This window comes from Amblyomma mixtum, chromosome 4 (genome assembly GCF_055824585.1).
Source record: "Amblyomma mixtum isolate Tamu chromosome 4, ASM5582458v1, whole genome shotgun sequence".
Taxonomy (NCBI): Eukaryota; Metazoa; Arthropoda; class Arachnida; order Ixodida; family Ixodidae; genus Amblyomma; species Amblyomma mixtum.
In genome coordinates this window covers 133537404-133557509 of record NC_143015.1, presented here as the reverse complement: position 1 = coordinate 133557509, position 20106 = coordinate 133537404, and the positions used below count along the sequence as shown (strand labels likewise).

Below are 20106 nucleotides of genomic sequence, written 5' to 3'. Positions count from 1 at the left end.
CGCCCCCTGCTACGCTTGCCTTCTCTTAGAATCCACACCGTTACCATTGAGGACCAGCGGTTATCTTGCCTTCGCATTACATACCCTGCCCAAGCCCACTTTTCCTCTTGATTTCAACTAGGATATCATTAACGCGTCTTTGTTCTCTCACCTACTCCGCCCGCTTCCGATCTCTTAACGTTACGCCTATCATTTTCTTTGCATAGCTCGCTGAGTTGTCCTTAATTTAAGCTGAACCCTCTGCCCCATAGGTGAGTACCGGTAAGATACAGCTGTTGTATACTTTTCTCATTCGTCCAATGGCCGTTGCTTCTTTCCACACGCGCACAATTTTGGCCACTAAGTACATCTATCTAGTGCTCACAAATGCAAATAAATAAAAATGGTTGTAGAAAAAAATTTGCTGTCCTATGATAAAACACTTAAAAAGAAAACATACGAGACGCTCAGGCAGCGTCAGAGTTTTCACGCGACAGCTACATAACTGACGAGGAACCGTATGCTTCGCGCCGGCTTAGCTGAGAACTGGTATCTCCAAGCTACAGTATGTAACGCGCATACGACTGCTGAAAGGCTAGGCAATTTCTGCCCGCACAGGTTTCAGGCAATCCTATGAGCGTCAGCTCACGTTATTCTTGACAATCTGTTCATGGCATCAGAATGAATTGTTATCCGAGATCGCCTCGTACGCATGATACAAGGCCTCCATAATTTTGGAGCGAAAACTGTGCTCTTCCCATAGAAAGCCGAAGGTCATGTGGCAAAAAAATTTGACCTTCAAACCAGGAGGATCAGAAGCTTGACTATGACGTCATGCCACGTGACCCGCCACGCCTCGCTGCGCGCGTTGAGCGGATGGCTCACGCTCGCCTGGCAACTATCGAATCACGTGACTCGCTGCGCCTCGACACAGCTGCGTATGCGAAGCCGATGGCACGCTCACAGCTGCCGGAAATCGTGTGACCCGCTGTTCGCTATGTAAAAACGTGTGGCTGGTGCTTACCTTCATGTGATTTCCTTAACAGAGCTTTTGCTCGTCTTACTATGTTGAGCCTGGTTGAGACACAGGTAATTTGTTTTCCGACACGTTTCTGAGGCCTTCCTCTCAGTCCTAGGTCACGGCGGCGGCTTTAAGACCGAACGAGCTGTATACGCTACCTCGTAAACATTGGCCATGGATTAATACGCCTGGGTAGCGCTTTATTTAGCTACAGCTAATTCCGGGGCCGAATACGCCGCTCGCGGCGTCATCCAGTGGCATGCGCAGAGGCGCGATGGGCGCAGACACAAGTTCAGGCGGCTGCTCAGAGAGGACGCCACAAACACTTGCTGCGACGGGGAGTGCAACTACTCTTAGCTCCACGCTCATCCTCTCCTGCTCGTCGCGCCAACAGCGCTGCTAAACGAGGAAGATCAATTCCCTTAAAAGAAAACTGAATAAACATTGGCATTGGTTTAGCTCTGGTTCAATTAGGTAAATTGCGTTAGCAATGGCAACCTCGGTAATCGGCTGTTTTTCGAGTCTTTGCGCGCGTTCTTCTCGCGATTCTTCGGCGCGTTGCCTTCGCCTGCTAGCATTGCGGCGTTCCTGAGCAGTCAGGTGTTGAGATTCATCGGTGACCGATGACGTGCAATCACTCTGCGAGGTAGAAAGTTGTCGCCGAGCTGCATCCTTAGCACGACGCTTTGCAAGACGTTTTACACGCTGTTCTGGCGTCTCTTGTGCACGTTGTCGCTTTCTCGCTTCTTCCTGTCGCTGACACTTCTCCTTAGAGGAATGCATAGCAAAGCATTCACTCCAAGGCAAGCGCGCATTCATAGACGCTTAACAGCGCGGGAGCATGGGCGCCGCCATATTTGGTCACGTGACCATTCTGCCACGCTGCCAGGGAGTCCACAGAACGCCACCGCCCGTTCGGCTGTACGTCTTGCAAGTCGGTAAATTGGTTTTTGAGTAAAGGAAATGTATCTGTCTCGCATATCTCGGTGGACACCTGAACCTCGCCGTAACGGGAAGGGAAGATGATGGGAGTGAACCAAGACACCGTGTTCACTAGACGCACCTTCATTCCAAACCATGGAGCTGGCATGGCGGAGTGGTTAGCGTGCTCGTCTCGCACTCCGGAGACCGTGGTTCGATTCCCCAAATCGGCCAATTTCCTGAAAGTTTCCACCTGAAAGAAGGGAACTCGTCACTCTCAGTTGGGCCGGTCACCTCCTTCGGTCGAGAAACTGTGGAAAAGAGAGTCCGTAGGCGCCTGGGTAATACCCGCTTTCAATCTGAAAATGCTGTGCATGTTTTTTTTTATTGCGAAAGCAACACTACGCCAGGTGTCGCCTCTTCGCGCTACCGCAGCCTACCCTTCACGGTCGGTGGTCGGTCATGTGACTAATGACGTCATACCAGAGCGAGAGATGGGGCACCACGTCGGCTTTTCAGCGCGCCGCAGCTAGAACATCGCGGCCGGTCGACCACCTGCGAACGGCGGCAATCGATTGACGTCATACAAGTTGCAAGAGCTTGCAGGCCTTGCTGCGGTGATGGATTTGTGTTGCAGCGTGTGGTATGACGTCATCTACAGACATCCAGGCGCTATCGTGTGTAGAGAAAAGTAGCGCCTGCTCGCCGGTTCTTCGGTATAGCTATGGAAGACTTCGGACGCGAGTCAAGACTTTTGTGTTGTGTTACCGTTTGACCTGATGGAGGCTATGAATATCGAAGATGCTACAAGTTACACCACTTGTTTTCGCAATTCCCTAGGCTGAACCAAAGCTAAGCCCCAGCAAATTTTTACTTCATGTCTAGACTATTCGATATTTATATATAGGGGAGCCTGCAGTCACTGAAACAGAGAAAAGCATCCCAACTTGCTTCCAGGAGCACATATCTTCTATAATGTACGCATATTTCATAAATTTCCTATGGTTTAGGGTATTTCTTCCAGTTGACCTCTCTGCCTTTCTTCTTCTACCTCTCTACCTGCTTCTCCTCCTCTCATTTTGAAGTAACGTCACTCTGCCTCTCCTGGAAGACAAAGCCCGCCAAGTACAAGAGATTGTGGCCGACTTAAGCGTAATCCTGCTAGACGCGGAAGAAAAGTTCCCGAGTCGTACGCAAAGGCTCTGTCGCATCTCCCTCCGCTGCTACCAGTGGCGTCATCAGCGTGAGCAGAAGGGCCGTCCTACGGCCAGGAAACTGCATTGTCCACTGCAGCTGTCACGATAACCCATCGGCCGGAGTGACGAGCCTCCTTACCAAGAAAGACATACCGCTCATCAGCAGCTCATCAGCACGCACAGTGGAGCAGACGGGCCCTAATGGTGCCGCCAGGCTGGATTCGGCAGAGTGCCGGTGTTAGGAACATCGCCGTAATTCGCCCGCTACAATGCGAACGGTCAGCTGGGCACTTATCTCTGCAGATTGCAAAGGCGATGCACAACCCTGGGCTGCTGTAGGTGGGATAGCAGAATTTCATTTAGAAGAGGAGGTTTTTCAATTAAGGAACACAAACGGTGCTAATCGAAGCCACGTATACTGATGAGCATTATGGAAAAATTAACGGGCGATGAGTCCGACTGGTGCGTAGGTACTGCGTGAGCCTGGGGGCTAAGTTTTTTTTTTTTTTAGCGTTTCGTGTTACCGAAACGAATTTGCGCATTCCAATGGCAATTTAGATTGTTCGTTGCGCTTCTGTGGCGGTTCAAACCTCCCGCCGTTCAGTTTGACTTGCCCCATGACCGTGAGATGGCGCTGGTGCCAGGAAAACTGTAGAATCAGACTCTAGACTATGTACAGATTGGGTATAAAGGGGCGGGTGAAGCTAGTCCGCGAAAAAAAACGTAACAGACACAACATAAAGGGCAGCACGGGATTCTGTATTTGGATGACCGTCTATTGATGAATATATCAGCAGCGGTAGAAAACTGTATTCGGAAGGGCTGGATTAAATCATGGACATGTGATGAAGTTCGAAAGTTAATTCAGAGAGAGCAGCAGGAGTAAACGTTTGTTACGTTAAGGTGAGTCATGTCGTGTCCTCTTGTTCTGTAATATTTTATTGCAATAAAAACGGAGGCCCTGCTTTCGAAAACAGCCGGTGTCCACTCGTGTCACAAAAAAAATATATTAGCACACGGTTGAGCATAGCTGAGCGTGGAGTAGTGTGCAATAGCATTTGACTTACATGGTTTTGCGTTGCTTTGAATCGTTTGGAAAACATGCACGACGGACGGCCAGCGCGAATCAGTTCCTTAAACGGACTGACCACTATAGTCGCACGATTCCTCATTTCTGGAAATGTATCATTCAAACCAGAGTGGTAGCCCCTCTCGGTTGCTGCGCAGCCTTGCGTGCCTTCTAGGGTACCACTGCTTCTCATCAGATTTTTAGATGTGCGGTCACTTGTTAGTCATGCCAAACGAGTTCCACATAGAGAACATGCCTGCAAAGCTCGTAAGGGTTGCGACAAAATCAGTATCGATGTACCAGTTACGAGGGCGCTTGTGGGTGGTAGATGGCTTTTGCGTGTACCAAGTGTGGCAAGTGGCAGACGGCAGATATAGCTAAATAAAGGCTTTTCACCACCACCATGATCGCCTTAGCAAAAGAAAACCTTCACAAGAAAACAAAATTTACTGCAGACGAGAGAAGTTTGAGAGAGAACTCACTTGAGAGAAGTTTATTGGACAGTGTGGTCTAAGGGACTGCTGTCCCTCGAAAAAGAACTGCAATCAAAAAGCGACCGCAGTCGACAAATATTGCAAATACACGACAAAACTTCAAGGGGCACTTCGACTGTCTAAAGTGCGTAGAGGCGAAAGCGTTTTCCGCACCACTTTGACAGCCTCTGTGGCACTGGTGACGTCACTACTGGATGACGTCACACCTTATTATTGACTAATTACTAATTAATGATGCTTAAGCTTAGGAGTGGAACGCGCCAGCGTGTTGCAACGCTTCCAGGGAGTCCACGGAACGCCACGATTCATTCGGCGCCATGCCTTGCCCGTTGGAAACACCTTTGAACGCAACGTATTTTTGAGGAAAGGAAATGGGGCAATAATTCTCTGTCATCTCGGTGTACACCCGAACAGCCCCATAGAGGAAGGGAGGAGGTGTGAGTGAAATAAGAAAGAGGCGCCGTAATGAAGAAAATGAAAATTGTATTTGAGAAAAGGAAATGATGCAGTAACAGTCTCACATATCTCGGTGGACACCCGTAAGCTGAGCTCGTCGATGAGTCACCCCTGGCGCTGGATGTAACGCCGGCGGACGGACAGGAGAATGAGGCATTAAAGGCTTTCGCCTTAAAAAAAAAATGGCTGTTGCTTAGTTAAGGTTAAGCGTGGATATCTCGAAGCGGAGGAGGAGACGCGCGTGTAGTGAATACGGTGCTGTCCTAGAAGGTTGCTTTAGAGACCTACTGAGGTGTCCATTCTTTTCGGGTGTACACCAAGATATGAGAGACAGGCATTTACTTTCCTTAAAACCAATTTTCATTTCATTTAAGGCCCTTACGGCGCGGTTCGGGTATCCGCAGACACACGAGATAGTCAGGAGTCGTTTCCTTTCCTTAAAACCAATTTTCTTTTCATTTTCCTTCCCTTACGGTGCGGTTCGGGTGTCCGCCGAGATATGAGAGGTTCTTCGCGCACTGCTTGTCTTTTATTTATTTTTTTATTTGTGCCGCGTGTAACGTCTCTCCTTTCGGGTGTACACCAAGATAGGAGAGACAGGCATTTCCTGTCTTTAAAAAATTTTCATTTCATTTTCCTTAAGGCCCTTAAGGCGCGGTTAGGGTATCAACCGATATATGAGAGAGATAGGCATCGTTTCATTTCCTTAAAACCAATTTTCTTTTCATTTTCCTTCCCTTACAGCGCGGTTCGGGTGTCTACACTGTTTGTCTTTGTTTGTTTGTTTTGCGCCTCTCCTCTGACGTCCCTCGGTTCTGCGCATACGCAGCTGGGGTTAATTCTTCTTTTTTATGGGGCTTAACGTCCCAAAGCGACTACGGCTATGAGAGACGCCGTAGTGGAGGGCTCCGGATATTTCGACCATCTGGGATTTTTTAACGTGCACTGACATCGCACAGTACACGGGCCTCTAGAATTTCTCCAAAGAAATTCAACCGCCGCGGCCGGGATCATTCTGATCACGGAACGTACGCCAGATTCGAGTTTGACTAGCCTGGTGAAGCTTTTCGCTTCAAAAAGAGATGGCTCCGGGGGGTAGAACCAAGTCGTCTCTATGCCCCCAAACCGCAGGAAAAACCATTAGTGAAAATAAAGACGGAAAGCGCGCTCAGCCATGGACAACAGTACAGCGACGTCCCATGCCTGACAGGTTCGGCGAGACGCTGAAATTATCAAACGGTTAGAACACAGATTCCTCGCCGGGTGGGCGCACGATTGTTTCTGAAAGTGCCTAGAGAAGGGCGCTGTCCCTTGACTTTAAAAAGAGTCAAATGTTTCCGCAAGGGAAGCTTTTATAAAAGCTTTTCTAGCTTTTCTTGGGTAGCCAGAAATCAAGCTATTGCTTGCTGAAAAGAACAGCATTGGCGAAAAAAAAATCTATCTAGCGCTTGCCGAAGAACAAACACATGACCCATCCTCCGAAAGCTATATAAGGAGGCGGGGCGCAGCCTAACAGCTCGTAATTCGTGAAGAAGAAGCGTGGAGGCTGGGTGCGTCCCCAGCTTCCACGATCTCACTCGAGTCGTCGCATGAAGCGTCGCTCCAAGTGCGCTGAACGGTCAGCGGTGCTAAATATGCTCAGGCATGCCCTATAATTTTCGGATGCGCTCTGCACCTCTAGGTAGTGAAGGGCTCCGGAAGTTTCGACCACCTGCGGTTCTTTAACGTGCACTGACATCGCACAGTACACGAGCGTCTAGAATTTCGCCTCCATAGAAATTCCACCGCACGGCCACCATATTGTCGTAATCCACAAAAATGGTGCGTACTGCTTTATTTTTAAAGCCAGTTTTTAATTAAGCAGTGCGTGGGGAGCTATTCACTACTACTACTACTACTACTGCCTAGTACTGCTGTCTTACACAAAATTCAGGGGACACATTGATGTCTAAAGTTCGTAGAGGTGGAAGAGTCTTCCGCACCAATTTGACTGCCTCTGCGGCTCTGGTGACGTCACCACTGGTTCACGGCATACATAAATAATGACTAATTAGTAAGTAATGAAAATACTAATTAATGGCTAACTACTGATTAATGAATAAAAATAATTAACTACTAATTAATGACGCCTAATCTTCCCCTTTAGGAGTGGAACGCGACAGCCTATAGCGCTGCCAGGGAGTCCACGGAACGCCACCACAAAGTATGACCAATAGGTTTCAGACGAGTCACAGCTGTACTCCTCAAAGCAGTGTGGAGACGATCCGTGTGGAACAGAAATCTGCCATTACTGCGTGCAATTCTCGACACATGGTGTAGTAATAAGACGAAGGGACCCTGTGAACATTCCTTACGTTCGAACAACAAATGCAGCATGACTCTACTGAATTCGGCGACCATGACATCTTAAGTTACAACTGCCAAGGAACCCAAATAATCGCTGTCCTTTTTCAGTGCAGCCAGGGACTGGGGAACATTGCAGTCCGTCATTACTTTTCGTTTCTGTGTGGTTAGAGCGACTGCACCGTGGATACACGCTCAAAAGTGTCAGAATATTATTGCTACGAACGAAACAACTATGTACTGCATATTTCCTGTTCAGCCGCATTAGTCCAGTCGCCACACAACCGCATACATACCACGCCACACGCATAGCGCACTGCACACTGCATACAACTAGCGCGTGGTACCCAATATGCCGCTGCGAGGGGGTTACGGCGGCGCGGGGTGGTACAAAAGGTGTCCTCATCATGACCAGCGGCAGGAGCGGAGGACGCGCGGCGACCGCGACGAGCCGAGTTTCCGGAAAGTCGAGGGCCGTGGTTTGACGTCACAGTGCGGTCATGGCGAAGAGGAGAAAACCTGTCCTAATGTAGGTGTCGCTACAAAAACGCGCATGCGGATGGATGGATGGAAACAACTTTATTACACACACAAAAAAAAAATCTTCCAGGGTGGTCCCCTACTGGTCCAGGAGTCCACGGGCTAGCGCTTCACGTAAAGCCCGATCCACTAGCCATTTCTGGCCGGCGGGCTGAGCGGTCCGTAAACCAGCCTCCCAGGAAGAATGAGTGGGATTGGGAATGGGGGATACTGCCTTTGGGGAAGGACATTCCCAAAGGTAATGGAAAAGTGTGGATTTGGGCACGCCACAGGTGTTACAATCAGGAGGAAAGGTGGGATGAAAGCATGAGAGGGGGTGGGATGAAATAAAGCAGCCTGTCTGTAATTGCCGCCATGTGGCGCTGGATAAGGGCGACAAGGTACTGTGGGGTGGTGGCAGTGTCATGCGGCTTAATTTGTAAAATGTGGTAATTTGGTGATATGTAGAGAGGACCGAAGGGGCTTCTTGCGCAGGGTTGGGTATCTGATCCTCCGGGGTCCGGGAGGAGAGTTCTCGGGCCAGCGCATGAACGCGCTCATTACCGGGGATCGAGGCATGCCAAGGTACCCACAACAGAGTAACCGTTCGGTCGAGAGAGATGGCCGTGGTAAGAATACGGTGTGTTGCCAGAGTCGCCACGCCCTTTAGGTAGTGGCGGTACGCGCCCTGTGAATCTGCAAATTTCGGTTATGTTTTTGTCAATGATGGAGTGGGCCAGAGCAAGTGCGATGGCGGCTCCTTCCGCCTCTGCAGGCGAATTAGTTCGAATAGTGGCGGCGGCCCCCACTGTGCCATCTTCATAGGCTGCGACTCCCGTGAAATATCCCGGTTTAGAATTTTGTGCCGCGTCGACATAGAGGATAACGGAGCGGTTGCTGTATGTTTTGGTGTAATAGCTCGCTCGTGCCTGCCGCCTACCGTGATGGAGACTGGCAGTCATATTGCGCGGTAGGGGCTTCTGATATATGTGATCCTGCGTGCGCAGAGAAATCAGAGGGGGGGCGCTAGCGTCGGTGACGGGAGCGGTCGCATACCGCGTCGGCTCCGTGACAAATCGCAATCAATTGCGATACACCAACTTTTTCCCCTGCAAGCCTGGTATTATCGTCTCCAGGAACCTCAGCGGCACCCGTCTACACCACGTTTGTTAAGGTGGGGCCAATTTTCGACCACTTTTCGGTCATTTGAAGCTTTCGTCACGCCGCGGTGGTGCTAAGCCTAACGGCGCCGGGGCCTGCGATGGCCCCGGTCGGCGATCCCTCGGCCTCGGCGGCTCCAAATCACGTCACCGGGTACGACCCACAGTCCTTGCGGATCGTAACAATGGATACAAACCAATCCGAGGGTACTACTCAAGGCGAGGATCCTCTACCAACCGAGGACGATTACCTTGAAGATATGGTCCGCGTCTGGCGCGGAAAGAAGAACGCGGCGGCGGCATCGAGGGACGCTGGTGCTGGTGCCACCCAGCAACAGGCGCCGGCTTGCTCTACGAACGCAACCTCGAACGCAACCTCGAAGCGCTCCAGGCAACTCCGGTGGCGGCCGCAGAACACGCCGCGTATCGAAAAAGACGACATCGTCGTGGTGCTGAAACCGCGAAACACGGTCGACCTCAGAGCAACGTTTGGTCCCGGACAAGCCGGCGCTGCAATCCGCAGCATCCTCGGGGACGACGCAAATGCAGGACTTGCGGTGTGGCCTGTTTGGGACCAAAACGTGCTGGTATGTGCGTTGAAATCAGTCGACGCCGCGGAGAAGCTACTCCGGGATGTTGTGCTGCGGGTTGGGGAACGCGAGCTACCGTTCCGGGGACACCCCAAAATCTCCGGTGCGTTCTGTCGCGGCGTCGTGAGTGTTTCGCCTGACGAAACGTCTGAAACCGTTAAAAGAAAACTCTGTGCGGAACCAAATGTGGTGTCTGTGCGCAAGCTGGGGGGAACCCCGGTTGCGGTGATCACCTTCGCGGGGACTAAGGTGCCACGGACGGTGTTGTACAGCTACGAACGGCTCCCTGTTCGCCTGTACAAGAAAACAGTGCCTGCATGCCACCGCTGTGGCACAGTGGGCCATCGGGCCGATGCGTGCCCGCGACCGCAGCCGGGGCGCTGCAAACGCTGCGGAGTCCAGGTTCCCGATGCCACTCCTGACGGCCCGGCGGAACATGACTGCGTTCCGAGCTGCCTCATCTGCGGAGGCGGCCACCCTACCGGAGCTCCTGGCTGTGCCGGGCGGTTCCGGAAACCCATCAAACCCAGCTCCCCATCAGGATTCAAACCGAAGACAAAGACGGGGCCCAAGCAGGCTCCTCCGCCCAAGGCCAAGAAAGCGTCAGCCGATCAGGAAACCAAGGCCAAAACCGGGCCATCGAAACCTGTCAAGTCCGCGACCCAGGCGGCGCCCCCGGTCCTCAACGCCAGGGACTTCCCGCCCTTGGCACCCGTCCAACCACAGGTGAGCAGTTGGAGTAGGGCAGTCTCCGGGCCCACCTCCCGTCCCTCCCCTACCCGTCCCTCCCCTACCGAAACCGCCCTACAGCAGCAAGTAGAGGAGCTCAGGCGCCAGAACCAAATTCTAGCGCGCAAAATTCAGGAATTAGAGGCCAAACAGGCCGGGTCATCTGAACCAATGCAAGAAGCTGAGCCAGACGACGAGGATGACGGATCATCCGTAACATCTTGCCTCACTAGCGTCTCGCGGCAGAGCGGGGACACGGTAGTTGGATCAGCTGGTCGCGTCGCCGGCCTAGAGGCACTGCAGCGCCAAACCGAGCAACTGGAGGAGCAAGTGGCGGCCCTCCCGAACCAAATCATGTCAGCAGTCAGCGAGTCCTTCCAGGATATGTTCAAAGCAGCTTTAACGCAAGCACTTCCCGACCTTATGGCCCAGGTCACTGACTCGGTCCTTAAAGCCGTGCAGCCCTGGGTCAGCACCCAAATTAAGAACGCCACAAGCTGCGAATCCCATCACCTCAAACGTAAGACAGCCTTCCGTCAGGCAGCGGAGGAACATGGTTCAGGCTCGGCAGCTGGTGGGTCGGTGCGGCCCCTCACTGGGGTTGCGCCGGCTTCCGGCCAGAGCTATTCCGATCAGCCTTAAATAAATACGACAAGATGGCTAGCAGATGTAATAGGAATTCTAAAAACTTTGAAAAATTCCAGATCATCCAATGGAACTGCAGGGGTTTCAGATCTTGGAAAAAGCGGTCACACCTCCAGCTTTACCTGCAGTCCCTAGGTGACATGCCGGCGCTCATTGCCCTACAGGAGCCCGGCATAGACGCTAAATTATCAGGCTACAGCACCTTTCAGGGGGGCCCCTCTACGTGCATCCTGGTGAATAAGGCTTACACCGTGGTTCAGGTCGACTTAGACTTGAGTACCGAGCAAGAATATACAATGGTCCGAGTATTGCCTCTCAGACGCCGCGACCCGTCAATAAATATCCTCAACATATACTGCCCTCCGCGTAAGCCGCGCGTAACTTTCAATGAAATCTTCCTTCGCGCGATAAAATTGGCAGCCAAAGAACCTCTAGTGATCGTTGGAGACTTCAATGCTCCCAGCCTTCATTGGGGCTACCACTTCGAACAGGCAAGAGGACGTAAGCTGGCGGAGCTCATCTCCACCCTCAGCCTCACGTTGCTCACGGACCCGGCGTATCCCACTCGAGTGGGGAATTCGGTAACCCGCGACACGTGTCCAGACCTTTCTCTCGTTAAAAATGCTAGAGCGGCTGCATGGGAGAACCTGGGAGATTCTCTAGGCAGCGATCACCTCCTTCTCCGGATTACACTCGAGGCAAAGGCAGCGCGCAAAAAATGGGGTCAGGCCAAGCTGACCGATTGGCACAAATTCCGGAATCACACTATCCCTCCCGTACTATTTTCCGGCGGCTACGCGGAATGGGCTAACCACATATACAACATTCAGAAACAACACGTCACAACACTACAAACCACCGAAGAGATCCCCGCAGTGGACACCCACCTCCTGCATTTGTGGGAGGCGCGCCGGAGCTTAACTAAACGGTGGAAAAAGCAGAAAACTAATCGCAAATTACGCGACCGCATAGCCAAACTCACAGAGCAGGCTGCAGCGTATGCTGCCGAGCTCTCAGATTCAAATTGGATAGCACGCTGCGACGCCGCAGCTCATCAGATGAGCTCGAAGGGGACGTGGCGTCTCTTTCGCAGTCTAATCGACCCCTCCCAAACGAGAGGGGAGACGCAAAAGCAGCTCCGGCGGGCTCTGCAAGGGTATCAAGGTACGACGGCGCAACTTGCGGACACTCTGTGCGACAGATATCTCTGTCGTATGGAGGACCCGCCTGGGCAACAGTACATGTACTCTGGCAGGCCTAATGAAACACTCGATGCCCCTTTTGAGTTGCACGACCTTAAGGCGGCCTTAGCAAAAATGCGCCGGGGTACGGCTCCGGGACGGGACCACATAACAGTGAACCTGTTGGCGAAGCTACCGGACTCAGCCTACCTTCATTTATTAGAATACATCAACCAGATCTGGGACGGGCGTCCACTCCCTCCCGAGTGGAAAACGTCACTTGTGACGTTTATCCCTAAAACAGGTAAGGCCGTGAATACGGACAACCTGAGGCCCATATCACTGACCTCATGTGCGGGCAAGCTTATGGAGACGATGGTACGGGATCGCCTCACTCCATACCTGGAGAGTAAGGGCTTCTTTGCAGTCACCATGTTCGGGTTTCGCCCTCACATGTCTGCACAGGATGTCCTTCTCCAGCTGCACAGGGATGTAATACGACCCACAACTATGCAACACAATGACAAAGCCATCCTCGCCCTTGATCTGAAAGGGGCTTTCGACAATGTGAAACACGGAAGCATCCTGGCCAACTTGAGTTCTACCGATTGTGGGGCTAGGACCTACGCGTATGTAAGAGATTTCTTGTCTAATCGCCAGGCCTTTCTTCGAATTGAGGGCGAGGAATACGGCCCTTACATGATGGGAACACGGGGTACCCCTCAGGGAGCAGTGTTATCACCGCTCCTGTTCAACATTGCTATGATGCGCCTCCCAAGCCAATTGGCCCGGGTGGAAGGCATTCAACACGCGTTATATGCAGATGATATTACAATTTGGACCACTCAGGGGAGTCTTGGAGACATGGAGGACCGCCTTCAGCAGGCTGCTTCCATAGTCGATGCGTATGCTAATGACTGTGGGCTCCAATGTGCTCCAGCGAAATCAGAGCTTCTGCATGTCAGAGCGAACCCAAAGGATAGGACAGCAATACACATCTCTCTGTCAGGAGGTCCTATTAGAGAGGTGGAGGAGCTCCGTATTCTGGGCCTTTTCATTCACCAGAGACTCAGACCGGACTCCACTATTGCGAAACTCAAGAGAGTAGGCGAACAGGTAGGGCGCATGATCCGCCGCGTTTCCAACAAGCGGGGTGGTCTGCGGGGCAGGGACGCGCTTCGGCTCGTCTATGCCTTCGTGACTAGCCGGATCCTCTACGCCGTGCCATATCTCCGCACTACTAAGCAAGACGAGGCGCGAATAGACGCCATCATCCGCAAGGCAACTAAGCGAGCCCTGGATCTCCCGGTGGCTACCTCTAATGCCAAACTCAAGGCATTGGGGGTGCTAAACTCCTACCAGGAGCTGCGGGAGGCCCACCTCGTGAACCAATACACGCGGCTCACGCAGACGGCTCCTGGGCGCCGCCTGCTAAACCGCTTACACATCCAACACGACTGCACTCCAGAGGAGGCGGAGCGTATCCCAGTACTATGGCGCCATATGCTCTGGGTCTCCCCGCTCCCCCGTAACATGGACACCGACATGCATGAAAACAGACGACAAGCGCGGGCTCGGGCTCTTGAGAGACAACACGGCTCCCGACCCGGTGTATATTATGTAGACGTAGCAGGGCCATCGCCCACGGGATTTTACTCGGCCGCTGTCGTTCACCAGGAAATGCACGTTGATGGACTCTCCTTTCGAGCCCCGAATTCAATGCGGGCCGAGGAAGTAGCGATAGCGCTTGCTGCCGCCCACGCCAATTCGAGAATAATCATCACGGACTCCCGAAAAGCATGTGAACATTACTTGGCAGGGGAGATCTCCCCCTTAGCTGCTTGTATTCTACGACGGACTGCCACTGATCCAACACCCAAACGAATCATTTGGGCTCCTGGCCACCAGGGCTTACGAGGTAATGAGGCCGCTGACGCGGCTGCCCGAGCGCTTACTCACCGGGCTCCTCATCCCAGCTCTTCTGGCTCGGAGACTAACCAGCCGCTGCTGCGATTCAGGGAAATATTAACACATTATAGCGACAACCACCGCCTTTTCCCGGCCCCTGCAAAAGGGCTGAGTAAGACGGAGGAGCGAACTTTAAGGCGCCTGCAGACAGGTACTCTACTCTGTCCTGCAATAATAAAACATTACGATCCTAACACGGATGGGCGATGCCCACACTGTGGGGAGACCTGTGATATCTTCCACATGGTGTGGGCATGTACTCAAAATCCCCACCTCCCCCCTTCCCCTACCCCTTCCAGAGAGGCATGGGAGACTGCCCTCCTCAACTGCTCCTCGCTTGAGTCCCAAAGGGCTCTGGTGAAACGGGCGAGAGACGGGGCCTCGTCGTGCGGTGTCCCGGACTAGGGACGCCGACCATGTAGCGGGGCCACTCTGTGGCTCCCAAACTCTTTTTTACAATATAAAAGTTTTCACCACCACCACCAGAGAAATCATGTAAGGTGTAGGACTTGGTGGGGTGGGAATTGGTGGATTGAGACGTAGCTGTCGCAGTAGGCATTGTCCTGTTTCCGTGCGACTCAGGCGGACTAATTGGTTGGTGCATTGAGCCTCTATTAATTCGATCACTGTATTGTGTGTACTAGTGGCCAGGAGACGTTTCGTGCTAACCGTCCGTGGAAGATGTAAGGCAGAGGTGACAGCCGTGCGTATTAGGATGTCTGCCTGTAGTCTTTGCCGCTGAGTGAGTATGTGGTATGGAAGGTGGTATGTAATGCGGCTAATGATTTTCGCATTTGTCATATTGAGGGTATCGCGTTCAGACAGCCCATGATTGCGTGCTGCCACCCGCCTGATAAGTGCAGCGACCTGTTTGGTCTGTCTCTGCAAGAGCTGAAGGGTGGCGGTTGGATCGAGTGTGTTGTTAATTAGAAGGCCGAGAATCTTCACCTGAGGCACAATGGGCACTTGATTCCCGTACATGTGCAGTTCAATCGAGGGGTCACTGGGGAAGGGTTTCAGCTGCAGGAGTTCCGATTTATTTGGAGAGCAACGGAGGCCTGTGTTTGCTAAATGAGTGGTGGTGATGTCAATGGCAGATTGCAGGATATCCTGGGCTGTTCCAAGGGATCCTCCCGTTGTCCAGAGGGCTATATCATCTGCGTATATGGCTGTGTGGAGCCCTGGGACAGCAGCAAGGGCCTTTGACAGTGGCGCTAGGGCAATGTTAAAGAGTAAAGGTGATAGAACCGCCCCTTGTGGGGTTCCCCGGTTAGGCAGGGGGAAAGGCTGGGAGGCAATATCCCCAAGGTGGAGGTCTGCCGTGGAAGGAAGGCCCGAATATATTGCCATATGCGGGTGCCACACCCCGTGGTGGCTAATGTCGTGAGGATATGGTCATGGCTTATTGTGTCGAAAGCCTTATGGATATCCAGGGCCAGTATGGCTCGCGCAGAGGCTGTACGACGCTTAGTGCAAAAGACGGACTCTTTAAGCGCGAGAAGTACGTCTTGCGCCGAGATGTTTGGGCGGAAGGCGAATTGAACGTTTGAGAGAAAGCCTGTTGTTTCTAGGAATGGTTGCAGGCGATTGATAATGACATGCTCGAAGAGCTTGCCGACACAGCTCGTTAAGGGGATGGGGCGCAAATTTTGAAGAGTGAGGGCTTTGCCCGGTTTGGGTATAAATCGCATGCTGGCATGGGTCCAGGCTGATGGGAGCGTCCCAGCTTGCCAGTGGTTATTAAAGAGCTCCGTGAGTTCCTGGAGGGAGACATTGTCCAGATTGAGTAGAGCGTTGTACGTTATGCCATGCGGCCCCGGCGCCGTAGAGCGGCGAATACTAAAGAGTGCTCGGCGGACTTCGTTTAAGGTGATGTCGGCATCAAGTTCTGGGTTAGGTGGAGGTAGATTGGGTGGATCTGCCGACTCAACGCGCATGCGGGAAGCCCGCCAAAGTTCTCACACGAAGTCATGGGGTTCGTAGCGCAGAGTTTATCGAGCACTCAGCCAAGGACGTCCCATGCGTGAATTCGCCGCTAGGGGGCCAACGGGAGCGGATGCCTGCAACGTCGGCTCCGGCAAACGGTACATGCTTCTCCTACCCAATCTCTCCTACGGCCACTAATCTGCTCGAAAACCGACATAACTGCCTAAGGAGGACCGGAAAGCCGCCCATTACGGGCAAAATCCGACCTATTCTGAGAGAAGAACAATTATCGGACCGAGACGCCAAGCCGCGCAGCTAGGCCGCACTAGGATTCCTCCCCTCCGCCGACTCCGTCGGCGACGGCAGCCGTTGTCATAGAGGTAACGGTTGAAGGCCGCACCATCACCGCGGAAGAGCAAAACTCAAGCGACTGGACACCGGTGCTGTATAAAGCCTACGCCTCGCGACCAGCCAGTTCGCCGAAGCCTTACCGCTCCGACAACGCTACCTCAGACGCAGCTCACCCGAACGCCAACAACGCGTCGCGCCACGCAGCAGCCGTAACCACCAGCGGCAAGACGCCGGCCCGTCTACCACCTGCGACTAAGGAGGCTCGCCTCGCAGTACAGCGGAGCAAGCAGCTGCCACCACTCCCACCGAACGCTATTCGAGTAGTCGTTCGCCCGCGAGGTGAACTACGACTCCTAGATGTCCCAGCACCCCGGCTCTTGAAGACAGTGCAGACGCAGCTCGATATCATTCCACCGGACGACTACTGCCCGCGCGTCCACCCGACCAATAATACTTTCACCATGGCAACCACACATTTCCCAACAGTCGAGACTCTCAAGACGCTGACCTCTCTCACCATCGGAGGCAAAACATATCCCTGCGCGGCATACGTAGCACCACCACCGGGGGCTACCAGAGGAGTCATCACGAACGCGTATGACGACGAGACGCCGACGCAACTGTACCACGACCTGGTGAAAAGAAATCCTGAATACACCATTCTAGCAGCGCGACGCATGGGCAAGACACACTCCATCATGATCACCTTCGACGAAACCACAGTCCCTCACTCCATCAAATACATGGGAGCCATCCACCGCTGCACCCTATACCGTGGCAGTCCGGATGCCTGTACAAACTGCAGACAGCCGGGTCACCGGCACGACGTATGCCCGAGTCCCAAGACAAATATCTGCCCCCGTTGTGGAACACAACACTCCCAAGAAGACACACTTTGCACGCCCAAGTGCATTCTGTGCGAGGGCCCACACCTGACAGGCACGGGATCCTGCAAGGGACGCAACATACACCAGCCACGGAAACAGCCAAACCACCGACAAACGTAGCAGCACGACTTGGTCCTATCCAGAGAAAATTTTCCCCATTTGTCATCCGGACTCCCACAGCCCAACCAAAACAAACCAGCTTGGTCAGTGCCGTTGAAACAAGTCTGGGACACCTCCGCCTCTTCACACAGGCACACGACATCCTTAACTGCACAACTCAGTCTACAACAAGCCCTGGCAAAATCTCAGGAGGAGGCAGCAGCGGCTAAAGCAGAAGCTACAGCAGCCCGAGCAGAAGCCGCCGCCTTGCGTCAACACATCGCCAAGCTGGAAGCCCAGATAAGTGCTCTTGCCGCTGGTTCTACCCTTCCACCTGCTCCCGCTCCTACCACATCCCAAACTCCTCCTCCCAACCCGCCTACCGCCAATACCTCGTCCTTCCACTCCGAGCCTAATTCCTCTCCTGATTTGCTAGCAATGGAGGCTGACACTGATCCCTTTACTAATTCACCTCCGTGCACAACGGCCTCTCCCTCCCCACCCATGTCACTAAACAACATACCAACCCTGCTTGAATCATTTGCAGCTCGCTTTGAGGCAAAACTGCAGGACGCTTTAACTCGCATCAACGAGGAATACACAACCATCAAAGACGCAGTAATTCGCATAACACAAGACAACGCTATTCTTAACCACCGATTCGATGTGCTAACTGAAGGATTCTCTGAACGCTGTAACGATCTTGAGTCCCGACTCCCAAAGCGTGACCCCACACCAAACAGACGCAAGAAGCCCAAAGCACCGGAGGAACAGGCCAACCCTATCCCTACCATAGTTCAGGGCTCCCAACCCTCCGTTACAGCTCCCTCCTCTATAGATTGTCATGATGGCAGTTCCACTCCGTAATCTTACACTCTGGCAGTGGAACTGCCGGGGATTTGGTCACAAGCGTCACATAATCCACCAACTGCTGTCCTGCGCTACAGGACCCGACATCCTTGCCCTGCAGGAACCCTCAAACCCACTCACCCTACCCGGCTATGCTCCTGTTCTGCCCATATCCCCCACTCCCCCTCTGGTAGCATTTCTGGTTCGTCGTTCACTCACCACCATCTCCCATTCCATAGTGATTGAAGACATTGATCACCTTCTTATCGAGGTTTTGCCGCAACATACTCGAGCGAACAGTGTCTTCATCCTAAATGTATATAGCCACCCTAAGTGCCTTCAAGGTAACTTCGAGCGCCTCTTTACCCTCGCGAAGCGCATAGCCAACAAGTGCCCCTTACTCGTCGTGGGAGACTTTAACGCCCCACATACAGCCTGGGGTTACCCACACGACACACCAAAAGGACGTCGGGTATGGTTAGCCGCGCAACAAGCCGGTCTCTCCCTTCTCACAGACCCCACCTCTCCTACACGCACGGGAAACAGTGTCTGTAAAGACACTACGCCAGACCTTACGTTCGCGCATCGCCTCCCTCACGCCACATGGTGCAACACACAAGAGAATCTTGGCAGCGACCATTTGATCATCGAGATTCTCTTACACATTCAACTATATCGCAGGCCTCCCAGAGGCTCCACTCTTACAAAGTGGGACTCTTTCCGCTCATGTAGAACAGCACGCACTTTCGTTCCCATCACGGACATCACCACATGGACCGAGCAGCTAAAAAGCGATGTCCGATCCGTAACTTGTACTCTACCCGAAGACTGCCCAAGCGACACAATTGACTCCCGCCTCCTACATTTATGGGAGGCTAAAACAGGCCTAGAGCGCCGCTGGCAAGGCAGCGATGGAATCGGACACTTAAGCGTCGCCTCGCCCGCCTTAACAAAGAGATAGAAACACACGAAGCGAATCTTTCACGTCAGAACTGGGAATCTATCTGCAACAAGCTTGATGGCAATATGAGTGTGCCTGAGACCTGGAACCTTTTTCGGCACTTAATAGACTCCACTCACTCTAAGACTGCCCAGAGACACGCCCTCACCAAACTCATACATACTTCAGATATACCTCCACCAGACCTCCTCCAAGTTCTTCGAAATCAATACTTCCCCACATACCCTCCTGCACACCACCCTGATTATGCAGGACCCCTAACGACCAGCTTGACCAACCCATTACAGAAGCAGAGGTCCAGGCTGAACTCCAGACGCTTAACACGTCCTCAGCCTCCGGCCCAGACGGGGTACATAACAAGGCTCTCAGGAATATCGACGCACAATCCATTGCTGCACTTACATCATACTTTAATGAGTGCTGGCGACTGGGCACCCTCCCACCACAATGGAAAGAGGCGAGAGTCATTTTCATACCCAAACCTGGCAAACCTCTGCTTACTTCTAACCTCAGACCCATCTCCCTCACATCTTCTGATGGCAAACTCATGGAGCATGTACTCCAGCGCAGGCTTTGCCAATACCTAGAAAGCAACAATCTCATGCCCACTAGCATGTTTGGATTTCGACCAGGGCTTTCCACACAGGACGTCTTCTTGCAGCTAAAACATCACATTCTCGACTCACAGACCTCCGACACTAAAGCTATCCTAGGGGTGGATCTCACTAAGGCCTTTGATAACGTTACACACTCAGCTATCCT

The 20106-nt window shown here is 52.7% G+C and overlaps 1 pseudogene; it reads left to right on the top strand.

The window, feature by feature from the left end:
- Window positions 1-3566: 3566 nt before the first annotated feature.
- LOC149348279 (uncharacterized) lies at window positions 3567-19112 on the top strand (annotated as a pseudogene).
- The last annotated feature ends 994 nt before the right edge of the window (window positions 19113-20106 follow it).